Consider the following 13,889-nt stretch of genomic DNA (forward strand, 5'->3'; position numbering starts at 1 on the left):
ACTATTTTGTACCAGCAAATGTATTCCATGGCATTGGCATATATGCCTTAACCACATTCACTTATACCATGTTTGTATTATCCATGAACAATCTGAGTTTGCTTTTGCATATATGTACTAGTGTATTTTAGCTCAAAGATTTACATCTACATATACTTTGGTGGTAATTATATTATGCAATTTTCGTCATGGTGCATTTTTCTTTAAAGTACATATTATTCCAAAAAAGGATGAAGCATAATTCTTTCTAGTGCGCACACATCTAAATCTTGAATTCATTTCCATAAAATTTCCTCTGTGCCTTTCTCCTCTGTTTGTACTAACTATTGATGATTTGCATTTTCTGTCTACAGAGCCACTTGACTTAGAGCTACCGATTACCAGAGCATCAAATGGATATTCCAAATGGAAATATTCTGAACTCAATTGACAATAATTTAGGCCATAAGTCTGGTTTTAATACATTCAGGTGAACAGAGGCATAGTCATTTCACGTAATATGTGCTCAGCTTGTAATATCACTAATAAGAAATACCTTCCCGGAGACTAGACGTCTGGGTCTTTATGATAGCCAATTTTACTGCTCACACATCGTGATAGAATTATTTACAGACCAAACTGATATTATTAGTAATAAAGATATCACAGACAAATTTAACTGTCCACATGACATGAGGGAATTATTTGCTTAACAAAACGATACTATTAGTAATAAAATTAGCCTTGTCGGTGACCTCACACGCCATTGATTAGCACATGCAAATTTACCACTCACATCCCACTAGGAGATTAATTACTTAACAAAATTATACTATTAGTAATAAATAGGCTGGTCGGTGACCTGGACATGTCGATGATTATCACAGGCAAATTTAACTGTTCACATCACATAAGAGAATTATTTATTACCAAAATGGTACTATTAGGGCAGTCCCAATGGCAATCAATAACCAGTATAGAAGTAGAGCTCTAGGTGTGTGGCATTTGCTGGAGTATTACCAATCGAGGGTACATTGTGGTATATCTGACCATGTGCTCGAAAGGTGTAGATGCCGGAGTTTCTGATGTCAATCGTGTCTCTGTCAAGCTGACAATATAAAGTGGTAAATGAGAAGTGTCCGTTGAAGAACTTTATGTTGTTTCGAAAACGTAGTGCATCTGAATCGTTGCTTGTCCAGAGCCTCATGAGTTGAGTTGGTGTCTCTGTATTTGCTAGTATGATATCTCCTTTCTTACAACATAAGCCTTCAGACTCATACTCAAACTTTTTTGCATTGCAAAATTTGCAATTTTGTACATTTTTGAGTATGTGAGCCTTTTCTGGTATGTTGCTGTAGACAATGTCATACGGGTCAAGAACTTTTGGATCCTCATCTTCCTCGTTGTCTGAGATTTCAATTTCATCATCTATTTCCCACTCTGTTTTTAGTAACAGAATTTAAAAATCAGCAAAGTATATAACTAATTTAAATAACATGTTTTGAATATATTTAGCATACCTTGAGCAGAGAACATATATTCATCCTCGTTAGTGTCTTGTTCAAATATCACTCCATCATTGTCTGCACATTAATGTTTTTAATTTATATTAGTTCTCGGTTTCATAAGCACATAAATAATATCTTTATAAACATACCCTGATCTTCATTGTAGGCTGATATTGGTGCATCTTTGTTTTTGGTAGTTGGACACATTGAAGAGGGAATATCTGTCCAAGAAGTATGGTTAGTTATACATAAGGTTGTATATTGTTCTGTAAATAATTACTCGATAAACTTACCATGATCATTACTATAGATTGTTTGTGGCCCATCTTTATTTTTGGTGAAAGTGGGAATATCTGTCAAAGAACCTGTCCAAGAAGCATGGTTAGTTATACATAAGGTTAGATTTTGTCCTGTAAATAAAAACTCGATAAACGTACCATGATCTTTATTGTAGGTTGTTTGTGGTTCATCTTTGTTTTTGGTAGCTGGACACATCGAAGCGTGAATATCTGTAAAAGAACCATGGTTAGTTTTACATGAGCTTGTAATTTGTATTGAGGCGTCAAAAGTATCATATAATTATAGTGTTACCATTAATGATGGCTTGTAAATGTGGACGCCCCCTGTTGTCATCTCCATTTCTCAGTTTGGAAGTCCCTTCTTTTGATGACATAGCAGCATTTTCTATTTTTCTTATGAATTCTTCATTGCGACGGTGTAGCAATGTTTTTTTTTCTCGAACACGCAGGAGAGCTGCGTATCAATATATTAAGAAGGAGAAAAAAGGGTGTATCACCCAAATACAAACACAGTTTTGGGTTGGGCAGGGGGCCCGAACCCACACCATCAACAAAAACCCACTACACACCTACTGAAAAGATAAACACACGCCTAGAACCGAACTCCACAAAGTCATCAACTCGGTTGCAAGGCGAGTAGATGTGAAATCCCTCGAGCCCCAGTGTAGCCCCAAGAGTTTAGATCTTCTCTAATGGAGGCGATAAGCCCAATCAAATCTGGTTGCCTTCCTTCAAACACACAACGATTCCTGTGATTCCAAATCGCCCAAGCCACTAAGATGACAAGAGAGTTCAGGCCTTGATTCATATAGTCAGCCGCCCTAGTGGAGGCCACCTCCCACCAATCTTCAAAGGACTGTTCATCAGGTTGTGGAGCCAACTGTTGAAGACCAAAGCGTTGTAGTACAATGAACCAAGCTTGGCGTGAGAAGACACAAGAAACAAGCAGATGGTCAATTGTCTCCTCCTCCTGACTGCATAAGGGGCAATGTTCAGGGTGTGGGAGTCCCTTCTTTGCAAGTCTATCCGCTGTCCAACATTTGTTATGCGCGACCAGCCACATGAAAAAACGACATTTATTTGGCGCCCAGCTCTTCCATATTCTCTCCCATGACCAAAACTGAATGGCCCCGGTGAACATTGCTTCATAAGCTGACTTAGCCGTATATTGCCCGTTAGAAGAAAATATCCAGGTGTGGGAATCCTCTACCTCAGGCTGCAGCTCCACCTCAATCAACAGATCCCACAGCTCAAGATATTCAATTAAAACAGTTACTGTAAGTGCAGATCCCCTTACGTCTGCAACCCACCTCCCCTCAGAAAGAGCCTCAAATACTGTTCTTTTTCTTGCTCGATTAGAAATTGAACTAAACAGGTGTGGCACCAACTTATCAAGGCTCTGGCCCTGGAGCCATCTATCAGTCCAAAACAAAGTATTTTTTCCATTTCCAACTACAGACACAATGGCCACAGAGAAGAAAGCTTTCACTGATTGGTGCACTTGAATAGGGAAAAAAGCCCATGGTCTATCTGGCTCGGTTTTCTGCAACCATAGCCACCTCATTCTGAGAGCCCACCCAAGTTGCTGCAGCTGTGAGATACCAAGCCCTCCTAACTCCACCGGCCGAGTAACCTTGGGCCATGCCACCAAGCAATGGCCTCCTTTCACATCTCTCCTGCCTTTCCAAAGGAATCCCCTTCTGATCTTATCGATAGCCTTGAGAGCCCAAGGGGGCAGATCTATGGCCATACAAAGATAAATCAGCATGGAAGTAATCACAAATTGGACCAGAATTCTCCTTCCTGCTCTAGTCAGCGATCAGCCTTCCAACCTGGAAGTTGATCCGAAATTCTGTCAATGATTGGTTGGACTTGGGCTTTAGTTAATTTGTGCAAGGATAGATGCACACCAAGATATTTACAGGGGAAATCAAGTAACTGACAAGGAAGGAGAGAGTGTATCAAATGTCTGTCTTCTTCTTGGCACTGGATAGGCAGCACACTACTTTTTTCCATGTTGGTTTTTAGGCCGCTAGCCCTGCCAAATAAGTTTAGGATATCCATTGTAATGTTGATGTCATCTGTGGAGGGCCTAAGAAAAATCACCACGTCGTCCGCATAGATGGAGATCCGATGCTGCAAAGCCCTTCTAGCCAGTGGCTGCAACAGACCCTCTTCAGTGGCCTTCCTGATCATAAATCCCAGAACATCCATGACTAGAATAAAAAGCATTGGGGATAGAGGGTCCCCTTGCCTCAGACCTCTTTTGTATTCTATTTTTTCTCCTGGATCACCGTTAAATGTTTGTCTTTCTCCTGGCGTCACATGCTTCCTTTGATTTAAATCAAAGGTTGATGTTCTAACTTTCATGTCTGGTTCTGTATATGCAGGGTTCTCTAAGGCGATTGAATATTTGGTTTGTGCTCTACGCTTGAACTCTTTGTTTTCTGTAATTTTCTGAATTCTAGCTGCCTTTTGTTCTGGTTGCATATTTGCGTATATATTCTTCACGGTTCCTTTTGATTCTTTCTATCTTTTTTTCATTGCTCATATGTGCATATCGATCTCTCTCTTTTCCTTTTCTTTTCATTGGCATCCATTATTGAATCTTCTAACCCTAATGGATTGTTTTCCTCATTGTTTTTTGATTTGTTTGAATCTATAAAGCAAAAGAATGAATATTAAATATAGTGTGATATTTTGCATTAATGTAATAGAGAAAAGAAAAAACAATATTTAATTAAGTTTACCTATTATGTTTCCAAGTTTCTCTGTGCCATCTCCAGCATGTACATCTTGACAACTATCAATCCTGCCATCTTCATCATGTATAATATTGCCTACTATTAGCCGGGCTTGCCCTGTGATGGTAGATCCAGGTACGGATCCTTTGAGAGACTCTTTATTTTTTTGCTTTTCATGATAGGCTTCACAAAGCCTTTTAAGCATTTCCTGCTTTTTTTTATTTGTCATCTTAGCATACCGCTCTCTCTCTCTTTTTTTTCTTTTTTTCCTTTGCATCCATTAATGTATCTTCTACCTGATTGTTTTTTGTAATGTATGGATCTGTAGATCAAAAAGAGTGTATAATAAGAACAATATGATATTTTCCATGAATACAATAGAGAAAACATTAAAGCAATATATTGAAGTAAATTTACCTTGTTGCAATTCTGTTTTTAGGTTTTTAGTTGCCTCTATGCCACCTTCATTGCCGACATCTTAACCTCCGGTGTGTACATCTCGATGGAAGGGGACGTGGCAGCGACGTTGGCTTACTGGCCTGCGCGTGGCAGCGATAGCGACGCTAGCTCGCTGGCCGGCAGCCTACCTGGCAGGGGACATGGCGGCAAGGCCAACGTGGCAGCAACGCAGGCTTGCTGGCCTGCCTGGCAAGGGACGTGGCGGCGAGGCTGGCTCGCTAGCTGGCACTGGCTTGTCTCGTAGGGAACGTGGTGGCGAGACTGGCTCGCCGCGACGCTGGCTCACTGGCCGGCGCTGGGACGTGGCGGCGAGGCTGGCTCTCTAGCCGGCGCTGGCCTGTCTCGCAGGAAACGTGGCGGCGAGACTGGCTCGCTAGCCGGCGCTGGCCTTAGCTCGCGTCGCAAGAGGCGGACTCGCAGCGTCGCAAGAGGTTTTTTATGTTTTTTTTACTTTGATCTCTCTAGAGCTGTTTATATAAAATATTTGTAGTCCTATTTGGATTTGGACATCTATATTATATAGCAGATTGGCAGTCCTATTTGGATTTGGACATCTATATTATAGCTATTGTAAAATGTAACCTATACGGACTGGAGATTGGTAGTCCTATTTGGATTTGGACATAGCTATTGTAAAATGTAAAGAATACCTATACGGACTGGAGTACAGACTCGCTATTGTAAAATATAACCTATACGGACTGGAGATTGGCAGTCCTATTTGGATTTGGACATAGCTATTGTAAAATATAAAGAATATCTATACGGACTGGAGTACAGACTGGAGATTGTGGCTATACGGACTGGAGATTGGTAAAAAAAAGGCAGACTGAAATTTTAGCTCTTTATAGATAGGTATAGACTAATTACCCTGCCACCTCATCATTTTGCTGACATAACCCTAGAATAAATAAAGAGAGGAGGGAAAATAGAGAAACCGTTTCTTGACCACGAAACTGAGTTGACGTTAGCAACGAGCTGATAGACTCGGCCAAAATCGCGTTGGGGAGAAACGAGCGGTGTCGAGCTCATCAATGCCTGCTCTCGTGAGCCGTCGCCGCCGGCGCCCTTTCTCCCCCGCGCGCGCCTGCTGCTCCCGCCTCCCTTTCCTTCCCGCGCGCGCCCCTGCTGCTCCCGCCTCCCTCTTCTGCGTGCTCGGCGTCTCGCGCCTCTTTCCCGCGCCGATTTCTTCTACGGCGGACTGCTCCCGCCATTGACGGAGCTGCAGCTCGCGCGCGCACTTCCGGCAGCATCCCGCCTCCAGTTTCCTTTCCTGCGCGCGAGCAACATCTTCCCGCGCTCGCTCGATTGGTAGTATAGATTGGCTTCTGGAACTTCTGGAGTGCACCTGATGGCTTCTGGAAACAAATTTGGCCGATGGAGTGCACCTGATGCCTCCTTCAGATAGTTCTTTTGGTTATCAACTATGGCTGATGGATAGCCTCCTTTTTATTTTGCTATATGCAAATCGTGACCTGATGAGTTATCTTATTATTTTACTATAATATATATCATGAACTTTAGTTGTTTCTGGATTGGTATGAAACAATATGTCGCAAACTTTTATCTATATGTATGGTGTGATAAATATATGATTATGCAGCTATATGTGCCGCCAAATTTGTATTCTTTGTGATCGGTTATGACTTGCGATATATTAGATTCATACGTACAGAGCAAAAGCAATCAGGCTACATAGATGATTGCCACTCCACAGTTGATCTACTAGTTTATTGTGTTGCATTTAAGTTAATCTTTAGTATATAAATGCATGTAGAAACTAAGCATTGGGAAGGATAGTTTCTACGACATATCAATTGCTCTATTTTTCTTTTGGAATGTGAACCAAGAAACTGTACATTGGGACTGCCCTTAGTAATAAAAAATAGCTTGACTGGTGACTCGAACATGCTGGGGATTATCATAGGGAAATTTACTGCCCACATGCTAGAAGCGAGTTACTATTTGCTTAACAAAACGATAATATTAGTAATAAATAATAGTCTGGATGGCGACTCGGACACGCCGGTGATTGGTGCCAGAAAATTTAATTGCTCACATATGAGGAGGTAATTATTTGCTTACCAAAACGATAATATTATTAATAAATAATACCCTGGCCGGCGACGTGGACACGCCGATGATCACCACTTATACATTAACTAGTATAATGCCCATGCTAACGCTACGGCTTTATCTTGTGAATGTATCTTAAAACAATAAAATTATTTTTGCATAGTCTAATTTTTATACAATTGTATTTGAGTCTATATATAATTCGAAAGTCGTTTTGCATATAAAAATGCGTAGTAAATCCATATGTACTGTACAGGCTTCCTCATGCCAGGGAGAGTGGACAGAGAACGGGGACCTAGGCTGCTGTTGGTGATGGTTGAGATGGAGAGGCCTGGCAAGGGACATGCATCGTGGATCAGGATGCATGAGCGATTGGATGTTCCCAAACCTGAAGACCTACTCTCAGGTTTCTGTTAGCAAAGAGGGGGGATTCCCCTAAAACAAAGAGATGAAGAACAGAACACGCAACAGTGGAGATAGAGTTGGGAATCTTTTTTATTTATATGACTCTACAAATGATAATTTACAGTGAATTAGAGGGGAAAAAACTCATGGAGATGCTAAAATAGTGTATGCCATTATTCTTTCTGAGGACCTCACCTATAAGGTCCAGAAATTGTCCTGAATAGCACAAGGTCACAGTTTGAACCAACAATGACCTTTCTTTTAGTCCATACAACAACCTTGTCTGAAAGTTCATTGTTGGTTCATCACAATATATAGCAGAAATCACCATACAATTTACATGGAAAAGGCAACCGTATGAGGTGACTTGCAATCATGGGTGACAGAGATGCAATAGTGTAAAGGCTATTTCAGTAACTCGACTATGAAAGCCACTAAGTTAGTGATATCTGCAGGCTGTAAAAAAGAAATTAACTTAGCTATGATTGGACACTGAGTTAGCCACTGAGTTAGTAATATTCCTTATTGGTATGAGTATGACAATGACGACAGTGAAGATAAGATGATCGTGCCTACTGATTTTGTTATTGTTTGTCCACATTGAGCAGGCAAGTATCAGTTAGTGTAGTTTCTGCTTTTGCTGGAAATAACATGACACTGAACATAGCGTGTTAACTGAAACTGAAACCAAACATGTCACAATGTTTTCTAGTATTTTTAACAGAAATATCGTGTTAACTGCAGACCAAGCCACCATAGTCAAGCTCGTTTGGTTGTCTGCTAATGTTCAACAGCTTTTCATTCCCACAGTTTGTAGAACAAATGCAGAGTAATTGTGACACCAAAATCATTCATGTTCAGACTTCAAGTTCCCATGATTCTAATAGTCATGCATGAGTCCTCATCCACGCTCCACTACTGCATTTCTGTCTGTTGTCAGACCTGCTACAGGAACCTGCTTCAAGTTGCAAGTTAGACTCTAATGCTATAGAATAAAAGTAGCAAGCACACAACCAACAATATATATTCACATGAGTATTGATAAAATAGTTTGAGTATACACACCGTCATTTACCAATTTAGGACATCTTTGTAAACTATATTTTTGGTGCTCTTCCCTGTAGGATCCAATTCCTCTTTTACTTTTGCTAGGATTCTTGTTGTTGACCTTGACACCCCCCTTGATAAACCAACATAAAGCTGTCTATGCGAAAACACGGGTTCTGGAAGGTAGATTCCAACGTTTGGGATGGTCTGTCCCTACGCTTTATTTATTGTCATGGCAAAACTTAACCTCACTGGAAACTGTTTTCTCTTGAACTTGAAAGGAAGAGAAATATCATCCGAGGGAGACAATGGTAGCCTTGGTATAAAAACTCTTTTCCGCACATGTTGTCCACCAACGATCTCAGCATCAATTGCGTTGTCTTGCAATGCTCTGACCATAAGCCTCGTTCCATTGCATAACCCAATGTTGGGATCAAGATTGCGGAGAAGAATCACCGGACAATTAATTTTTAGCTTCAGCTCATGCGGGGCAGGCCATTTGGAGTTATTGAGTTCAAAAAATCAATAGGAAAGTGATTTGAAGGATCGTCAACAACAGTGTCAAAGCTATGGTAAACCTTTTCCTCACCTAGAAACCTTTCAATCATCATTGCATTCAGCCTATCAACATGCTCATTTTTTGTCGATAGAATGGCCCGTCCGCTCATATAGTCAGCTGATGTTGCATGTTCTCCAAGTGACGGGAACACCGAGGAAATGAGTGTATTGACTGCCACATCCGTGTCAGTATATCCAATCACAATATCATCCGGGAGTCGAACATAATCATCTCCAATTGTTTCCTCAGTTCCATTCCCAATCCGTAGGAGGTACTCAGAAAACCAAGGGTCTGACTATGCCCTCATGTTTTGTGACAATCGTATCTTTCTTACTTTATCCCACAAATAGGATCTTTGCAAGGTAGCATCAGTTATCTGTGCTCTTGTCCCACGTGGCACCACAGGAAGGACCTGTCTGAAGTCTCCACCAAATACCATGACCTTTCCTCCAAATGGCAAAGCACATTCCATGATATCCTGTAGGGACCTATCTAGTGTCTCCACGCACTGACGTTTGGTCATGACAACTTCATCCCAAATAATCAAAGACGCCCTACGAAGCAACTCTGCAGTGCCACTTTGCTTTGTAAAGCTGCACATGGTATTGTCCCCAATTTTAATTGGAATCTTAAACCTAGAGTGTGCAGTGCGTCCTCCGGGCAATATTGATGCTGCTATACCAGATGTGGCTGTTGCGATGGCTATTAATCCTTTGGAACGAACTTTAGCCAGAAGCGCCTTGTATAGGAATGTCTTACCTGTGCCTCCAGGACCATCGACAAAAAAACTTGGCTCTTGTTGGCAAAGACATGCTGAATGATTTCATTAAAACCTTCTGTCTGCTCCTTGTTAAGAGAATAAAAAATATCTAGGTGTTCTTGGTCTACAGTGATATTTTGTTCCTCCCTAACCTCTTTCATCATGTCAATGGAGGTTGGACCCATATCACAAATATGTGGTAGACCATAATCTCTAATATCTTTCCCCATCGAGTGAAGCATATCTCGTATATCCCTGAGCACCATTTGCTCCACCATCGACGTGTTGTTGTTGTCTCGGCTGAAGTCTTCACCTAGAGCATCCTTATACTTGTCCCATAGTCCACGTATGTTAGTGGCCTCACCGAACACGAGTATGGTTGCAAACAACCTTCGCGAGGCACATGGCATCTGGAAAGTGGTTGCCTCTGTCAAGGAGTCATCGATTGATTTGTCCGTCTCGATAAGCCCTCTTTTCTCACATGCTTCCCTAAAAGTAGAGTATATTACACCGGTCACTGTTTTCAAATCCTCATAGGATGTTGCACCTCTCACATGATTTAGCAAAACTCTTAGAAAGTATCTTTCCCCTTCAGCAGGGCTAGCATAGACAATCCGCCCTATTTGTCCAGATGCCTTTTTTCTCAATTGCCAGATCTTTTTCCCTGGGATCCAACGATAGTGTTCTGGAAATTCTCTATACAATATTTTCCTGGCTGCTTTTTCCTGACGGTTTGTACTGAAATACTCAGTAAGTGTGGTCCTATTAGAACCTGGACGACTCACAACATCTTCCAAGTTGTCCTCGTCATTATATGTCACAGATTGCATACCAGGAAAATGTAGCTGAAGCTGCAGTACATCTGGAAAAACACCAAACATAGGAAATCCAAATATCCTGTACACAGCTTCTAGTGGAGATATGTATCTAGCATTCCTATACTGTTGTATCTCATTGATGACACCAACATCTCTATCATTTTGATCTTCGTTCACTGAGAACGAAGCTTGGTCATGTCCTTTATACACATATTTAAATAGATATTTCACTGCTTTAATGCTTGAGCATGCTTCAACATTTATGTGACAGTTGTATCTAAAGAGTAGACCAGGGTTGTATGGCACTACCCACCTATTGTCTAAATCTGCTCTCCTAATCCTGACTCGACGTCCGTCATCCCTTCTCCTATAGGTTGGATAGGAGTCCTTTCCTTGTTGGGTTGCCTCACAAAACTGTCGAGGGTACTGAAAGCGACACTCTCCATTCACCATACATGCGCAGTTCTTGTTTAGCACACCACATGGTCCATGTAACATATGGCTGATAACCAGATCATGCAACTCTGGGTATTTGTCCTTGTCTGGTATCTCTGCTGAAATAACTCGATCATATGCATCTGGGGTTGTCAACTTGCTCCCTGACTTCATGATCAGTAGGATATGCTCATGTGGCAGCCCTCTTTTTTGGAACTCGGTAACACGGACATATGCTGCAACATCACCAAAATACTTTTTCTTGATAAGAAGATCTTTTAGATCCCGCAACTTTGCCCTGTACACCCTTGCAACCAGTTCTGGCCTATCTTGTGGTTCTTGCCCTGGTTCCAGGTTGCTTGTTATCTCTTCCCAGTAGAGATTGCATGTCATTGTGATGAAGTAATCAGGCTTTCCAAAACGTTGGACAATAGCCACAGCATTAAAGAACCTTTGTTGCATGTCTCGATCACATCCAGGGAATGATCTTGGCAACACAATTCTCTTGCCAACCTTAGACCCCTCAGTTTCTCCAGCAGAGATAACATCAACCAGTCCCTAAGAGCAACTCTAGTAGTAGCCCTCAAAACTAGGCCCCTACTTTTAATTTGGGTGCTCCCCCTACTTTTTGGGGCTCAACTTTTTTGCTTCAACTCCAACAGTAGCACCCAAATTTGGGCCCCCAAACCTATTCCAGAGAGAATGACAGAAGGGACCCACTCGTCAGTGTCTTTTTCTTCTTCCTCTTTCTTCTTCCTTTGGACATGGACACAATTAGAGCATCGAGCCGGTTACCATAGGGTGTCATGCACATGCAAGGGTAGAGAGAGAGGGAGCATGCGCTGGGGCTAGGACACGCGATGGAGGATAGGGGCTGCCCTGTTGGGCCAACAGGAATGAGGTCTGGGAGAGAAATATGGGTGCCCAGCCAAATATGGGGTCTCGAGTAGGGGCCCTGCTGGGCACCCATATTTAGCTATTGGGGCTTGAGTAGGGGCCCTGCTGGAGTTGCGATATATAACAAGGAGATTAATTTTTAAGCACAAGGCAGTTACAAGGTTGCAAAGTTCATAAATAATAGTAAAAAAAATAAATAAAATAATATGAGTGGTTACCTGGTATAGCTCTGCTCGTATTAGTTTTTGGTTTTCTGGATTTGAGTACCAATCTAGCCTCATAGACTCAATCTTTATATACATATCTACAGCCCATTGCTGGAAAAGACGACCTCCAAATAATATAATGTTAAAAATCCCCCTTCTAACTTGCATTTTGAAGCAGTAGTATTCTCGTGCAGTTACATGCGGATTGTGCTGAATCTGCAACTCCGCTTAGCCATTCACCTTCTTGGACGTCATTATCACCGCCTTCCGCATAATTGTCGTTATTATCATCAACTACAATATAGTTAAATTGTGATAAATTATTAGACAATGTTATATAAAGGATTATAGCAATGAGTCAATAGTATGAGTATTAAAGCGGTTTAATACCTGGATAACCACCAGTAGTCCTCTGATCCATGTTATTAACACTATTAGTAGAAGTCGGGGCTGTAGATGGAGTGACTTGATCCCCACTATATGACATAAACTTGTTCCACCCTGTTTCCCCTCGCGGATTATACATAGGATAACCTAATGGATCATAACAACCATGCCATGCTCGTATATACTGGGGACGGCGATCGGTCTTTCCATATACTACCACACTCCTGTCAAAACATCTTTGTGGATCGTTCCCTTCCAGCCAAATAGCAGCAACCTGGGAGGCTGTTGGGGCATTGTATCTTCTCTGGTCAGGAGTAACATTTGTGTTGAGTTCAATCCGGTAGTCATCCAAGTTTGGAAAAGCACCATTTCTCCTAAAAGTATGGACATATGGGTTATCCTCTAAAATGGCAAGGATATTCCGAATGAGGTTGATATCAAGATCAGGGGACCTTTTTCTTCTATGTGATAAGGCAACATCTTCTGTGTCATAAAAGTAGAGCTGCAGATGTCGAGCTCCATGACCACCTGGAACCAGGTGATCTAGACGGTGGTACAACCCGCCATGAACTCGAAATGTATAGACACCAGACCCTTTTGGACTTTTATATCTATCATCAATGGTAACCCCTAGACTTGTAAAAGAGAAATGCGAGTTGATATATCGTATATGTTTCCTGAAATATTTTGCATCATCATCAACTTGACTGGTGAATAACCTTTTTAGTTCTGTGGGAACCTCTGGTATATGTATTTGTACTTTTCCCTTTCTACAACAAAACCCAGGTGTCTCATACTGGAACCTCATCGCACCACAGTAATTGCAGTTAGGGACATTTCTCAATATATGTCTTGGTGGCAGGTTCTGGTAGATGAATTCATACGGATCATGAAGTATCACATTATTATTTGCAGTTGGGCCCTCCGCAAGGACGCGATATGACTCATAATCAGGACCTACGTTTGAGAAATTATAGTAAGCTAATTAATTTAATAATATTATACATATGCTTTAAGAATGATTTATGTTATTTTACTATAGTTATCGTTGCAGTACCTTGCGTATGTCGGTTACGGATTCCATCATCATCATCATATAAGTCTTTGTTGAGCAATCCATGTCCGTTGTCAATGGCATCTTCCTCACCATCCCAACCCTCATGCACTGGTTCGAATAGTTCACGATCAAACTCATGTTCATTGGTTTGGACATCTACATGGGTCAAACTCAGATAAATGAATCTTTGCATAGATATATATTTAATATTATCTGTATGATAAGCATATAGTAAAATATATGAACATGGTTT

The 13,889-nt window shown here is 41.3% G+C and overlaps 2 long non-coding RNA genes across 4 annotated transcripts; one reads left to right on the forward strand and one right to left on the reverse strand.

Moving 5' to 3' along the window:
* On the forward strand, positions 1,400–4,237 carry LOC110437690. Of its 3 annotated transcripts, XR_002455623.1 has the most exons (4): positions 1,400–1,724; positions 1,798–1,868; positions 1,942–2,012; positions 4,177–4,237. It is a non-coding gene; the product is annotated as an uncharacterized LOC110437690 (long non-coding RNA). The 3 variants fall into 3 exon arrangements; XR_002455622.1 differs by lacking the exon at positions 4,177–4,237 and having other exon boundaries at positions 1,942–2,219; XR_002455624.1 differs by lacking the exon at positions 4,177–4,237 and having other exon boundaries at positions 1,400–1,719; positions 1,942–2,219.
* On the reverse strand, positions 8,052–13,038 carry LOC110437650. The gene is made up of 3 exons (XR_002455555.1): positions 12,583–13,038; positions 12,205–12,486; positions 8,052–8,425 (listed from the first exon to the last, which is right to left on the reverse strand). It is a non-coding gene; the product is annotated as an uncharacterized LOC110437650 (long non-coding RNA).

Source organism: Sorghum bicolor, chromosome 8 (assembly GCF_000003195.3).
Source record: "Sorghum bicolor cultivar BTx623 chromosome 8, Sorghum_bicolor_NCBIv3, whole genome shotgun sequence".
Classification (NCBI taxonomy): Eukaryota; Viridiplantae; Streptophyta; class Magnoliopsida; order Poales; family Poaceae; genus Sorghum; species Sorghum bicolor.